Source organism: Silene latifolia, chromosome 10, assembly GCF_048544455.1.
Source record: "Silene latifolia isolate original U9 population chromosome 10, ASM4854445v1, whole genome shotgun sequence".
Taxonomy (NCBI): domain Eukaryota; kingdom Viridiplantae; phylum Streptophyta; class Magnoliopsida; order Caryophyllales; family Caryophyllaceae; genus Silene; species Silene latifolia.
Window position 1 is genome coordinate 76372109 of NC_133535.1, and position 15221 is coordinate 76387329.

Genomic DNA, 15221 nt, shown 5'->3' on the forward strand with positions numbered 1-15221 from the left:
TGCTAGGCTAATCATCTTGACAATTGTTGCAAGATTCTACAAAACATATACCTAGTGCATTTTGTGTGGGTAGAGTACTTGATCAGTACAAGTTATATCATTCACCACAAATTCGTTTGTTATGTGATAATCGACAAGGAAGTTCTCTCAAGATAAAGAACCAAAACCGAGGTTGGGAACCTAGATGTGTACTTGGTAAGGTTCATGCTATGAGAAGATAACATGAACGTAAAGGAAAATGCGATTATAAGAAGTTTGAACTCATGGACACGTGGTATGTTAAACTTCTATTGCAATCAAACAAGTGTTTACACACTTACGATATACATCACAAGGTTGTAATATGGTATTGACTACCGGAATGTGATGTCGACATTTGTCGTTTGAGTTATTACTAACTCACCTTATACTTTGTTACATCCAAACGGGTTGTAGAGACAATTGAACCCCGTTAAAGTGAACACGGATTAGCATTGTATTTGCCCATAGTTACTTACATGAGGTGACATCTCGAAGTGACTAGAGTGTGATGCGATTGATGGCAAGTTCAAGTGCCATAGAATCATATGAGAATGATTAGTCGATCACATAGGCAGACTGTTAGGAACATTTTGTCGGGCCTTATGACCGCTTATAGAGTTCTGGCAAATTTATATAGCCTGGTCGTGGCGAGAGCTACTATAGTATTCGAATGAGTCGATTCTTTTGACTAAAGACTATTCTCCTAAGATGGCACAGTTTCAGATTAACTGTAACACCCCGTATTTTATTAAGTTGAATAAAATTCTTTTAATTGCTATTTTGAATTTAATTACATCATTTAACGATTTATATATATATGCTTAGCTAATTAATTAATTTTATCATAATTCGATACGTTAATTTTAATAATCATTAATAAGTTTATTTAAAGTTAGTTCGAGTTTATTGAAGTTAGTTCGAGTTTATTTATTTAATAATTTCCGTTTCTTTACGAGTCCTTATGAAAGTTGTTTTAAGTGAACCCGAGATGGATTTTGGGAACAAAACCGTCCAATTAGCTATTTTGAGCTTATTTCACTAAATTAGCAATTTTTATTAATATCCGTTAGTTTCGTAAAAATCGTTAATAACTCCGATTCAATCGAATTCCAATTATTTCCGTTAGTATTTGGGTTTATTTTATTTTCACTCATTAAATTTATTTATTATTGATTCCGTTTTATTACTGAAACTTTTACTAAAACCGATTTTATTAACTCGAGACGGTTTTAAAAACGAGCGAAATTACTTAACGATGAAGAAAGATACGTATAATAAATAGCAGGCTAGCAGGCTGCTGTCTCATTTCCAATTTCTCACGTCTCTTTTCTTCTTCTTCGTTCTTTTTCCTTCTTCTGGCGATTTTTTTTTCCTTTTCAAAATTTGATCTGTTAATCGACGTCGGTACTTCGTTCCTTATCCGTTTTCAACTATTTTTGTTCCATAGCGCTCCTCTCGTCGTTCTCGTCATTCCGATGTAAGTAACATTCATTTTCGTTATGTATTTCTACAAACCCAATTTATACTTTCACTTTATTTATTATAAGACGGTTGTATGTACTAAAATAGACGGTGCAGTAGAAGATTTGTTAGTCTGTTTTATAGTTGAGACGGTGTATAATTATATATAGGGATCCTTATTGATGTTAATTAGTCAGTTGTATAGTTGAGACGGTGTATACTGATATGTGGAGATGATTGAGACGGTGTATACTGACCTCTAGGGATCATTTGGGATGCTAGCTAGTAAGTGGTATGTTTAAGACGGTGTATCTTTGACATGTATGGATTGTTTTGGGTGCTAATTGTTGTCTTTTATATTTGAGACGGTGTATACTTGACATGTAGGGTTTGTTTTGGGGCGGTTTGGGATGGATAAAATGGTGCCTTTCGGACTGTTTTTTTAGGGCGTAAGAGTGACTGATGTTGGACGGTTTCCTGTGTATTTTTGGGACCGTTATAATGTGTTGAGTAGGCTGTTTCGTGGGGTGATGAGGGACTATTTTAGGACTGTTTTGAGGTCACTTTGTGCAGGTTTTTCAGAGTTGTTCATGGACTGTGGTGGGGTTGTTTTGGGATGTTCTGTTGCAAGGTTTTGGGACTATTTTAACGTGATTGAGTGGGCTGATTTTAGAACAGTCAAGCATGGGTTTTAGTGGGCGAGATGGGTAGTTGTTTAGGTGGAGTGTTGGAGACAATTTGTGGCTTTGGTCGTAGCTTAGCAAAGGGCTTTGCCGTGGCCTGGCAAAGGCCTAGCTAAGTCACGAGTTTGAGGCCATGTGTAGTTGGGGGTTAGGCCGAGTTTGAGGTTGTCATAATAACTTTTGGGCCGTGTCTATAAATTGTTTTGACTCTAGTTTGGTTTATTTAAAATATAATTAAATTAATTTCCGTCTCATTTTTTTTTATATATAAAGATAATTCGTTAATATCGTCCTTTCACATAATTATTTTAGGTGCCTCATATGTGGTTGAAGATGAAGAGTAATTTTGCGTTTTAGAAGCTTTCTCAAGTTATTACTTGTCTCTTTGCTAGCGTAAGGTAACTATTCCGAGTTACTCGACGAGTTAATGTCACATTAGTAGTTGATGTTGTGTTTGTTGTTTGATAAGTGTTTAGGTGATTGATAATGTTTTACTTTCGTTTTTCACATGATAGAAATTGGAAATAGCATGAGAATAATATTGCGATAAAATTTGTGATTTGGGCCAAAGTAGGCCAAGACTCTGAGCTGGGCCAGATTGACCGAACGAGTTTGGTCAAACTAGGTTTAAACCGGTCAGCCTCGATTTGACCGATGACCCGTCGCGAGACTCGGGTCGAGGGTTTGTCTTTGAGGTGAGATTGGATGTTTTATGTTATGCCTTGATATTTGTAATTATCATTTCACATGTTGGTTGTTGGATGAATTGGTTGCCTTATACTTGAGTCTTCTTGCCTTGTTGCCATTTTAGCTTGTTCTCATGAATTATGAGATTAACGGTTAGCTGGAGTTTGGATTATTATTGATATTGAGGATATTGTTGGATTGTCTGCTGAATAGACATTTATATAGCCTTTCACATGATAGAATGTTAGCATTTATGTTGGTAAATTGGACTCTTTGCCCTCTTATGGTTAAGTGGGTGTCTTATTTGTCTTGTGTGGTGTAGGCTAAAATATTCAAGCTGGGACCTAGATTGGTTTTATTTATGTCCTAGGTGAGTATTTCGGCCTTCATCATAGATAGGTCTTTATAGTCTTTGACGAGTATATGTTCACTGCTTAATAGCCTTTGTGTTCCTGACTTGGTGGGTTTATATCCAAGTTGGGGCATGACCTCGTTACTTATTTTGAGAGTAAGTGGTCAGCTTAAGTATTAGCCAACCCTTTGGTGGACTCCTTAGGGTACTCACTTGGTTTTATAAAATAGTGGGTCTTGGGTGCGGTGGTGTGTATCCGCATGTCTAGGTCTGCGCAGATTTAGGACTAGGGTTGTGTTGTGTCTTGGCCATGTTTTGATAGAACCTCTGAGCCAAGATACCGGTTCGATTACCTTCCCTACCTCGTGGTATAGACTCGAGTTACAGAGTGACTATTGACGGTGCTAAGAACTTATGCCTGTCTTTGATATATTGCCCTTTCTTGTTTGATGATTCTATGAATCATAGAAGGTGAGATGCAAGCCGGCTATGGTTGATAGAGTTTGGATTCCTGGATGTTATGTGATTCACATGATAGTGTAGTATGAGTCGGTCTAGTATTCACATGCTAGGACTATGTGTTGTTATATTATTGTACACATGATAAGCACGATTGTCTAGCATCTATATGCTAAGGCTATGTGTGATTCATATTCATATTCCTATGTTTACATGTTATATTAATTATGACATTTCGTGGCTGGGAGAACTCGGAGTTACTCCCCACTGACTGTGGCTTTCGTATTTGTATAAAATGCGAATGACAGGTAGGTGATGCATATATGGGGTACATCGACGAGCTAGCGAGCAAAGTAACCTTGGGACCTAGACTGGTTTTATTTTATTGTGACCCTTAAACCCTTTTTATGTCACATACATTTTAGGGACATATGTCTCCCTTTCTCATATTTGGTTTGTATAACTTTGTTTCGCGACTTTAGCGATATTTCATTCATGAGATTTATTTTGGACCTTGCATGTTTGACACCTTCCCTTTTGGATATCTTTATAACAGGTTCAGGTTTTAAAAATTACAGGTCTTTACTATAATGAACCTATTACAAACATATCCATGCAGTTTTATTCTAGAATTACGTGTTTACTTTTCCGAATAAATGAGGGTGTCACGTTGGTATCGAGCATATTTGCTCCCGACGCTCGTTTGTGCACCCCAATATAAATAACTTGACCTTAAAATAATAAACTTGAGAGATGGGTAAGATGGGTAGACTTAGGACCTTATGTTGTAGTCTCTTTGTGTTTGCTCTTTGTTAGGTACTAACCTGTTTGTTGATTGTCATTTAATAATTGTTGTGTTCTTGGATCAATGACCGTGAGCTTATCTATAGCTAATGGAGTTATTACCCTTATTATAAAAAAAAAAAAAACTGAACTAAAGGTTTTGAAAATATTTTAATGTTTTTCACTGGTTTTAACGTCAATTAGTGTTAAAGCTTGTTATTGGAGACGTCTGATAATTAGTTTTATCATTTGTTGGTGTAAAAATGTATTTTTATGTCTTTGAATTGGAATATTGATGTTCTTGAGTGATCGCCAAGAGTATCTCCGTTCCATTGAAAGGACACTTATATTTTAAGAAGATCAAGATTTAGTGCCTATTGCTGAGGATTGAAGATTTGTTCAACCTTTGAAGAATGCTTCTACTTCCTTGAAGATGTTTCTCGTTCTTTTTGTATCTCGCCTTATTCTTAATCTCTTGGTGCTTATCCTCCTTCTAAACCCCCTTCTGTTTTACTTTAAAAGCTACGCTTGTACTCCTAACTTGTCTTTTTTTTCCTTGCTTATCCTCCCTTAACGCCATTTGATAGTACTCTTTCTTGTGAGGAATGTTGACCTGGGTTGGAAAATTCGACTTTTGAGGAGATTGTTTGTGTCTGACCCTTAACCCTGGCTTTGAGAAGTCGTGATGTTAGAAAGACTTAGGTAAGGTGATGAGACATACTTAATGATTCTTATACCTAGTTCCTTGACAAAGTAAGTATAATCGATTGGTGGATTCTTTGTGTTAGGAATGAGTTGCCTATGTGATTAAAGTTATGGAACATGGCATTGTTGTTTATGTTTGGGATACTAGTGCTTAGTACTTGACTTAAAATGGATGAAACTGAATGGTGGGTTTAAGGATATAGGATTGACTAAGTAAGTAGAGTTGTGATTGGCTTCCATAATCACTTTGGACATGAGAGTTTGATAATGTGTATGACCATATGAGAAAAGCTAATGGTGGGATTATTAGTTGGTTTTAGTGAGTGATATTGATTACTACTTGAGGTATGGTATGAGAGTGAGAGTAAGCTACATTATTGGGAAGTTTTAGCACTTGTTTTAATAACTAGAAAGGGGTATGGTTGACACCAATTGTAGGTTAAAGAACATAGTTTCAATTTATGGTTTTATGAACTTTGAGGTGATAAAGTGTTGTTACAATTAAGACCTTGTTTCTTGGGAATTTGATGGTAAGTAAGTTTTAGGATGTCAAATTTGAAAGAATACTCCTTGGGATGTTGATGACCATAATGGATTGGTGATGTGATTTGGTATTAGTTGGCTCTTGAGAGTTCTTGAGTTGAGAGAGACTTAGTATTGAGAAGAATTTGTTAACCCTATAGTTGTATAGACCTTGAGGTCGCATTGAGTACTTGAGATGATGGGATGATGTCGTAGCTGAGTGTAGCTGAGTGTAGTTCCGCTTTTGGGAATCCTTAATAAGTAAAAGGATAGAGAAACTTGAGATCCTATTGATTTTTCAGATTTTGGGGTTGGTATGTTACTACCTTGTTTTGAAATGAGAACCTTGTGGAATATTTGAGGAACCTTCTCTTGGAGTTTAGAGCTTGGTATTGGGATTCTTGATTGAAGGTTTATTTTTTTTTAAGGAACCCATAGTTGACACTAGTTGGATACGAATATAACTTTGTCGGAAGCCTTGACCTTAGGCTTGTGAAAGTTGTTTCTGGATGTTTGAGGATTTGGAGCGATGAGATCACACTTATAGTGGAGTACCTTGTTTTAGGGAATAGATTAGGATGAGGTAACATAAGCGATTGAGGAAACCCTTGGGAGTGATGTGGTTATGAGTTTTGTTGTTAGGAAGTTTTCGGAACCGTTTTGAGTGATGTTGTTGTTTGAGATAAGAGTGTCCGCGTTCCCTTGTTGGCTAATTTCCCTTTCTCCTTGATCATAAGCGTTACCGTTCATACCTCATTTCCTCGCTTCATCTTTCTCCTCCTTTAAGTTTGACACTTGTATCTTGTGAAACTCTATCTTTGACATCCTTGTAATTTTGACTTCAATCTTTACCCTATGAAAGTCATTATAGCTCTCTTGTTGGTTAAGTTTGAGCTCTCTTAACATACTTTGTTTTTATGCTATCTAAGTTACTTTCCTTTTTGTACAACTTCTAAACTTTCAAGTTACCAGTTTCGATTCATTCTTAAAAGTTTATGTCACTTCTGCAAACCTAACCTATTTTTAAAGATTTGAAAATGAAAATTTTATTTAATTCCATATTTGTTCCTTGAGTACAGACTTCTTTATCATGATTTTAATCGCTAAACCCGAGATTTCTTTAAATTTTATCCAATTTCTGTTACCTTTGATCTATTTATGACTTCTTTGTCAAAGTTTAATGTTACATCTTCAGGGATTTGACCCCCATTTGGGTTTAAAAGTGAAACCTTTAATTCTATTTTGGCATTTTGCAAAAGAAAATTTGAGTAGATTACCTTTCTCTTATTTTGATTTTAACGTTGATCGGATGTTAGAACTAGTTATTGGAAACGTTTGATAACTTGTTCTACGCTTGTCGGCGAATAGTATTTGTTCTAAATTTGTCTCTGACTTGGAAAGTTAACGTTCTTGTGTGCGCGACAAGAGCAATTCCGTTCCATGAATGAGACTTATATTTTTGAAAACTCTTCATTAATGTTTTTGGAGGTATTTTGATTTTTGATTTATACAAATGATTTGCCTTTTGACCTTATCTTTGATTTGGAATGTGATGTTCTTGAATACGTAACGAGAACACTTCCGTTCCTTTGATGAGAATCTGGTTCTGACAGAAAATTTTAGTTGAAGCTCTTGAAAGAATTTTGATTCTTACGATAAGTGACCTTTTAAATGTTTTGGTTACTGATTCCAATTCCAGTTTTATTTTTATAACCTTTCATTTATACTTTCAAGTTTCGAGGATGAAACTTTTTAAAAGATGGGGTGATTGTAACACCCCGTATTTTATTAAGTTGAATAAAATTCTTTTAATTGCTATTTTGAATTTAATTACATCATTTAACGATTTATATATATATGCTTAGCTAATTAATTAATTTTATCATAATTTGATACGTTAATTTTAATAATCATTAATAAGTTTATTTAAAGTTAGTTCGAGTTTATTGAAGTTAGTTCGAGTTTATTTATTTAATAATTTCCGTTTCTTTACGAGTCCTTATGAAAGTTGTTTTAAGTGAACCCGAGATGGATTTTGGGAACAAAACCGTCCAATTAGCTATTTTGAGCTTATTTCACTAAATTAGCAATTTTTATTAATATCCGTTAGTTTCGTAAAAATCGTTAATAACTCCGATTCGAATCGAATTCCTATTATTTCCGTTAGCTGGCTGAGTTTATTTTATTTTCACTCATTAAATTTATTTATTATTGATTCCGTTTTATTACTGAAACTTTTACTAAAACCGATTTTATTAACTCGAGACGGTTTTAAAAACGAGCGAAATTACTTAACGATGAAGAAAGATACGTATAATAAATAGCAGGCTAGCAGGCTGCTGTCTCATTTCCAATTTCTCACGTCTCTTTTCTTCTTCTTCTTTTTTTCTTCTTCTGGCGATTTTTTTTCCTTTTCAAAATTTGATCTGTTAATCGACGTCGGTACTTCGTTCCTTATCCGTTTTCAACTATTTTTGTTCCATAGCGCTCCTCTCGTCGTTCTCGTCATTCCGATGTAAGTAACATTCATTTTCGTTATGTATTTCTACAAACCCAATTTATACTTTCAGCTTTATTTATTATAAGACGGTTGTATGTACTAAAATAGACGGTCAGTAGAAGATTTGTTAGTCTGTTTTATAATTGAGACGGTGTATAATTATATATAGGGATCCTTATTGATGTTAATTAGTCAGTTGTATAGTTGAGACGGTGTATACTGATATGTGGAGATGATTGAGACGGTGTATACTGACCTCTAGGGATCATTTGGGATGCTAGCTAGTAAGTGGTATGTTTAAGACGGTGTATGCTGACATGTATGGATTGTTTTGGGTGCTAATTGTTGTCTTTTATATTTGAGACGGTGTATACTGACATGTAGGGTTTGTTTTGGGGCGGTTTGGGATGGATAAAATGGTGCCTTTCGGGATCGTTTTTAGGGCGTAAGAGTGACTCGATGTTGGACGGTTTCTGTGTATTTTTGGGACCGCTATAATGTGTTGAGTAGGCTGTTTCGTGGGGTGATGAGGGACTATTTTAGGACTGTTTTGAGGTCACTTTGTGCAGGTTTTTCAGAGTTGTTCATGGACTGTGGTGGGGTTGTTTTGGGATGTTCTGTTGCAAGGTTTTGGGACTATTTTAACGTGATTGAGTGGGCTGATTTTAGAACAGTCAAGCATGGGTTTTAGTGGCTGAGATGGGTAGTTGTTTAGGTGGAGTGTTGGAGACAGTTGTGGCCTGGCTGTAGCTTAGCAGTGGCCTGGCCGTGGCCTAGGCAGTGGCCTAGCTAAGTCACGAGTTTGAGGCCATGTGTAGTTGGGGGTTAGGCCGAGTTTGAGGTTGTCATAATAACTTTTGGGCCGTGTCTATAAATTGTTTTGACGCTAGTTTGGTTTATTTAAAATATAATTAAATTAATTTCCGTCTCATTTTTTTTTATATATAAAGATAATTCGTTAATATCGTCCTTTCACATAATTATTTTAGGTGCCTCATATGTGGTTGAAGATGAAGAGTAATTTTGCGTTTTAGAAGCTTTCTCAAGTTATTACTTGTCTCTTTGCTAGCGTAAGGTAACTATTCCGAGTTACTCGACGAGTTAATGTCACATTAGTAGTTGATGTTGTGTTTGTTGTTTGATAAGTGTTTAGGTGATTGATAATGTTTTACTTTCGTTTTTCACATGATAGAAATTGGAAATAGCATGAGAATAATATTGCGATAAAATTTGTGATTTGGGCCAAAGTAGGCCAAGACTCTGAGCTGGGCCATATTGACCGAACGAGTTTGGTCAAACTAGGTTTAAACCGGTCAGCCTCGATTTGACCGATGACCCGTCGCGAGACTCGGGTCGAGGGTTTGTCTTTGAGGTGAGATTGGATGTTTTATGTTATGCCTTGATATTTGTAATTATCATTTCACATGTTGGTTGTTGGATGAATTGGTTGCCTTATACTTGAGTCTTCTTGCCTTGTTGCCATTTTAGCTTGTTCTCATGAATTATGAGATTAACAGTTAGCTGGAGTTTGGATTATTATTGATATTGAGGATATTGTTGGATTGTCTGCTGAATAGACATTTATATAGCCTTTCACATGATAGAATGTTAGCATTTATGTTGGTAAATTGGACTCTTTGCCCTCTTATGGTTAAGTGGGTGTCCTATTTGTCTTGTGTGGTGTGGGCTAAAATATTCAAGCTGGGACCTAGATTGGTTTTATTTATGTCCTAGGTGAGTATTTCGGCCTTCATCATAGATAGGTCTTTATAGTCTTTGACGAGTATATGTTCACTGCTTAATAGCCTTTGTGTTCCTGACTTGGTGGGTTTATATCCAAGTTGGGGCATGACCTCGTTACTTATTTTGAGAGTAAGTGGTCAGCTTAAGTACTAGCCAACCCTTTGGTGGACTCCTTAGGGTACTCACTTGGTTTTATAAAATAGTGGGTCTTGGGAGCGGTGGTGTGTATCCGCATGTCTAGGTCTGCGCAGATTTAGGACTAGGGTTGTGTTGTGTCTTGGCCATGTTTTGATAGAACCTCTGAGCCAAGATACCGGTTCGATTACCTTCCCTACCTCGTGGTATAGACTCGAGTTACAGAGTGACTATTGACGGTGCTAAGAACTTATGCCTGTCTTTGATATATTGCCCTTTCTTGTTTGATGATTCTATGAATCATAGAAGGTGAGATGCAAGCCGGCTATGGTTGATAGAGTTTGGATTCCTGGATGTTATGTGATTCACATGATAGTGTAGTATAAGTCGGTCTAGTATTCACATGCTAGGACTATGTGTTGTTATATTATTGTACACTTGATAAGCACGATTGTCTAGCATCTATATGCTAAGGCTATGTGTGATTCATATTCATATTCTTATATTTACATGTTATATTAATTATGACATTTCGTGGCTGGGAGAACTCGGAGTTACTCCCCACCACCGTGGCTTTCGTATTTGTATAAAATGCGAATGACAGGTAGGTGATGCATATATGGGGTACATGGACGAGCTAGCGAGCAAAGTAACCTTGGGACCTAGACTGGTTTTATTTTATTGTGACCCTTAAACCCTTTTTATGTCACATACATTTTAGGGACATATGTCTCCCTTTCTCATATTTGGTTTGTATAACTTTGTTTCGCGACTTTAGCGATATTTCATTCATGAGATTTATTTTGGACCTTGCATGTTTGACACCTTCCCTTTTGGATATCTTTATAACGGTTCAGGTTTTAAAAATTACAGGTCTTTACTATAATGAACCTATTACAAACATATCCATGCGGTTTTATTCTAGAATTACGTGTTTACTTTTCCGCAATAAATGAGGGTGTCACAGGTTGGTATCGAGCATATTTGCTCCCGACGCACGTTTGTGCACCCCAATATAAATAACTTGACCTTAAAATAATAAACTTGAGAGATGGGTAAGATGGGTAGACTTAGGACCTTATGTTGTAGTCTCTTTGTGTTTGCTCTTTGTTAGGTACTAACCTGTTTGTTGATTGTCATTTAATAATTGTTGCGTTCTTGGATCAATGACCGTGAGCTTATCTATAGCTAATGGAGTTATTACCCTTATTATAAAAAAAAAATTTGAACTAAAGGTTTTGAAAATATTTTAATGTTTTTCACTGGTTTTAACGTCAATTAGTGTTAAAGCTTGTTATTGGAGACGTCCGATAATTAGTTTTATCATTTGTTGGTGTAAAAATGTATTTTTATGTCTTTGAATTGGAATATTGATGTTCTTGAGTGATCGCCAAGAGTATCTCCGTTCCATTGAAAGGACACTTATATTTTAAGAAGATCAAGATTTAGTGCCTATTCTTTGAGGATTGAAGATTTGTTCAACCTTTGAAGAATGCTTCTACTTCCTTGAAGATGTTTCTCGTTCTTTTTGTATCTCGCCTTATTCTTAATCTCTTGGTGCTTATCCTCCTTCTAAACCCCTTCTTTTTACTTTAAAAGCTACGCTTGTACTCCTAACTTGTCTTTTTTTTCCTTGCTTATCCTCCCTTAACGCCATTTGATAGTACTCTTTCTTTTGAGGAATGTTGATCCTGGTTGGAAAATTCGACTTTTGAGGAGATTGTTTGTGTCTGACCCTTAACCCTGGCTTTGAGAAGTCGTGATGTTAGAAAGACTTAGGTAAGGTGATGAGACATACTTAATGATTCTTATACCTAGTTCCTTGACAAAGTAAGTATAATCGATTGGTGGATTCTTTGTGTTAGGAATGAGTTGCCTATGTGATTAAAGTTATGGAACATGGCATTGTTGTTTATGTTTGGGATACTAGTGCTTAGTACTTGACTTAAAATGGATGAAACTGAATGGTGGGTTTAAGGATATAGGATTGACTAAGTAAGTAGAGTTGTGATTGGCTTCCATAATCACTTTGGACATGAGAGTTTGATAATGTGTATGACCATATGAGAAAAGTTAATGGTGGGATTATTAGTTGGTTTTAGTGAGTGATATTGATTACTACTTGAGGTATGGTATGAGAGTGAGAGTAAGCTACATTATTGGGAAGTTTTAGCACTTGTTTTAATAACTAGAAAGGGGTATGGTTGACACCAATTGTAGGTTAAAGAACATAGTTTCAATTTATGGTTTTATGAACTTTGAGGTGATAAAGTGTTGTTACAATTAAGACCTTGTTTCTTGGGAATTTGATGGTAAGTAAGTTTTAGGATGTCAAATTTGAAAGAATACTCCTTGGGATGTTGATGACCATAATGGATTGGTGATGTGATTTGGTATTAGTTGGCTCTTGAGAGTTCTTGAGTTGAGAGAGACTTAGTATTGAGAAGAATTTGTTAACCCTATAGTTGTATAGACCTTGAGGTCGCATTGAGTACTTGAGATGATGGGATGATGTCGTAGCTGAGTGTAGTTCCGCTTTTGGGAATCCTTGATAAGTAAAAGGATAGAGAAACTTGAGATCCTATTGATTTTTCAGATTTTGGGGTTGGTATGTTACTACCTTGTTTTGAAATGAGAACCTTGTGGAATATTTGAGGAACCTTCTCTTGGAGTTTAGAGCTTGGTATTGGGATTCTTGATTGAAGGTTTATTTTTTTTAAGGAACCCATAGTTGACACTAGTTGGATACGAATATAACTTTGTCGGAAGCCTTGACCTTAGGCTTGTGAAAGTTGTTTCTGGATGTTTGAGGATTTGGAGCGATGAGATCACACTTATAGTGGAGTACCTTGTTTTAGGGAATTGATTAGGATGAGGTAACATAAGCGATTGAGGAAACCCTTGGGAGTGATGTGGTTATGAGTTTTGTTGTTAGGAAGTTTTCGAACCGTTTTGAGTGATGTTGTTGTTTGAGATAAGAGTGTCTCATGTTCCCTTGTTGGCTAATTTCCCTTTCTCCTTGATCATAAGCGTTACCGTTCATACCTCATTTCCTCGCTTCATCTTTCTCCTCCTTTAAGTTTGACACTTGTATCTTGTGAAACTCTATCTTTGACATCCTTGTAATTTTGACTTCAATCTTTACCCTATGAAAGTCATTATAGCTCTCTTGTTGGTTAAGTTTGAGCTCTCTTAACATACTTTGTTTTTATGCTATCTAAGTTACTTTCCTTTTTGTACAACTTCTAAACTTTCAAGCTACCGTTTCGATTCATTCTTAAAAGTTTATGTCACTTCTGCAAACCTAACCTATTTTTAAAGATTTGAAAATGAAAATTTGATTTAATTCCATATTTGTTCCTTGAGTACAGACTTCTTTATCATGATTTTAATCGCTAAACCCGAGATTTCTTTAAATTTTATCCAATTTCTGTTACCTTTGATCTATTTATGACTTCTTTGTCAAAGTTTAATGTTACATTTTCAGGGATTTGACCCCCATTTGGGTTTAAAAGTGAAACCTTTAATTCTATTTTGGCTTTTTGCAAAAGAAAATTTGAGTAGATTACCTTTCTCTTATTTTGATTTTAACGTTGATCGGATGTTAGAACTAGTTATTGGAAACGTTTGATAACTTGTTCTACGCTTGTCGGCGAATAGTATTTGTTCTAAATTTGTCTCTGACTTGGAAAGTTAACGTTCTTGTGTGCGCGACAAGAGCAATTCCGTTCCATGAATGAGACTTATATTTTTGAAAACTCTTCATTAATGTTTTTGGAGGTATTTTGATTTTTGATTTATACAAATGATTTGCCTTTTGACCTTATCTTTGATTTGGAATGTGATGTTCTTGAATACGTAACGAGAACACTTCCGTTCCTTTGATGAGAATCGTTCGACAAAAATTTTAGTTGAAGCTCTTGAAAGAATTTTGATTCTTACGATAATTGACCTTTTAAATGTTTTGGTTACTGATTCCAATTCCAGTTTTATTTTTATAACCTTTCATTTATACTTTCAAGTTTCGAGGATGAAACTTTTTAAAAGATGGGGTGATTGTAACACCCCGTATTTTATTAAGTTGAATAAAATTCTTTTAATTGCTATTTTGAATTTAATTACATCATTTAACGATTTATATATATATGCTTAGCTAATTAATTAATTTCATCATAATTCGATCGTTAATTTTAATAATCATTAATAAGTTTATTTAAAGTTAGTTCGAGTTTATTGAAGTTAGTTCGAGTTTATTTATTTAATAATTTCCGTTTCTTTACGAGTCCTTATGAAAGTTGTTTTAAGTGAACCCGAGATGGATTTTGGGAACAAAACCGTCCAATTAGCTATTTTGAGCTTATTTCACTAAATTAGCAATTTTTATTAATATCCGTTAGTTTCGTAAAAATCGTTAATAACTCCGATTCGAATCGAATTCCTATTATTTCCGTTAGTAATTTGAGTTTATTTTATTTTCACTCATTAAATTTATTTATTATTGATTCCGTTTTATTACTGAAACTTTTACTAAAACCGATTTTATTAACTCGAGACGGTTTTAAAAACGAGCGAAATTACTTAACGATGAAGAAAGATACGTATAATAAATAGCAAAGCTAGCAAAGTCTTGTCTCATTTCAATTTCTCACGTCTCTTTTCTTCTTCTTCGTTCTTTTTCTTCTTCCGCGATTTTTTTCCTTTTCAAAATTTGATCTGTTAATCGACGTCGGTACTTCGTTCCTTATCCGTTTTCAACTATTTTTGTTCCATAGCGCTCCTCTCGTCGTTCTCGTCATTCCGATGTAAGTAACATTCATTTTCGTTATGTATTTCTACAAACCCAATTTATACTTTCAGCTTTATTTATTATAAGACGGTTGTATGTACTAAAATAGACGGTCTGGTAGAAGATTTGTTAGTCTGTTTTATAGTTGAGACGGTGTATAATTATATATAGGGATCCTTATTGATGTTAATTAGTCAGTTGTATAGTTGAGACGGTGTATACTGATATGTGGAGATGATTGAGACGGTGTATACTGACCTCTAGGGATCATTTGGGATGCTAGCTAGTAAGTGGTATGTTTAAGACGGTGTATGCTGACATGTATGGATTGTTTTGGGTGCTAATTGTTGTCTTTTATATTTGAGACGGTGTATACTGACATGT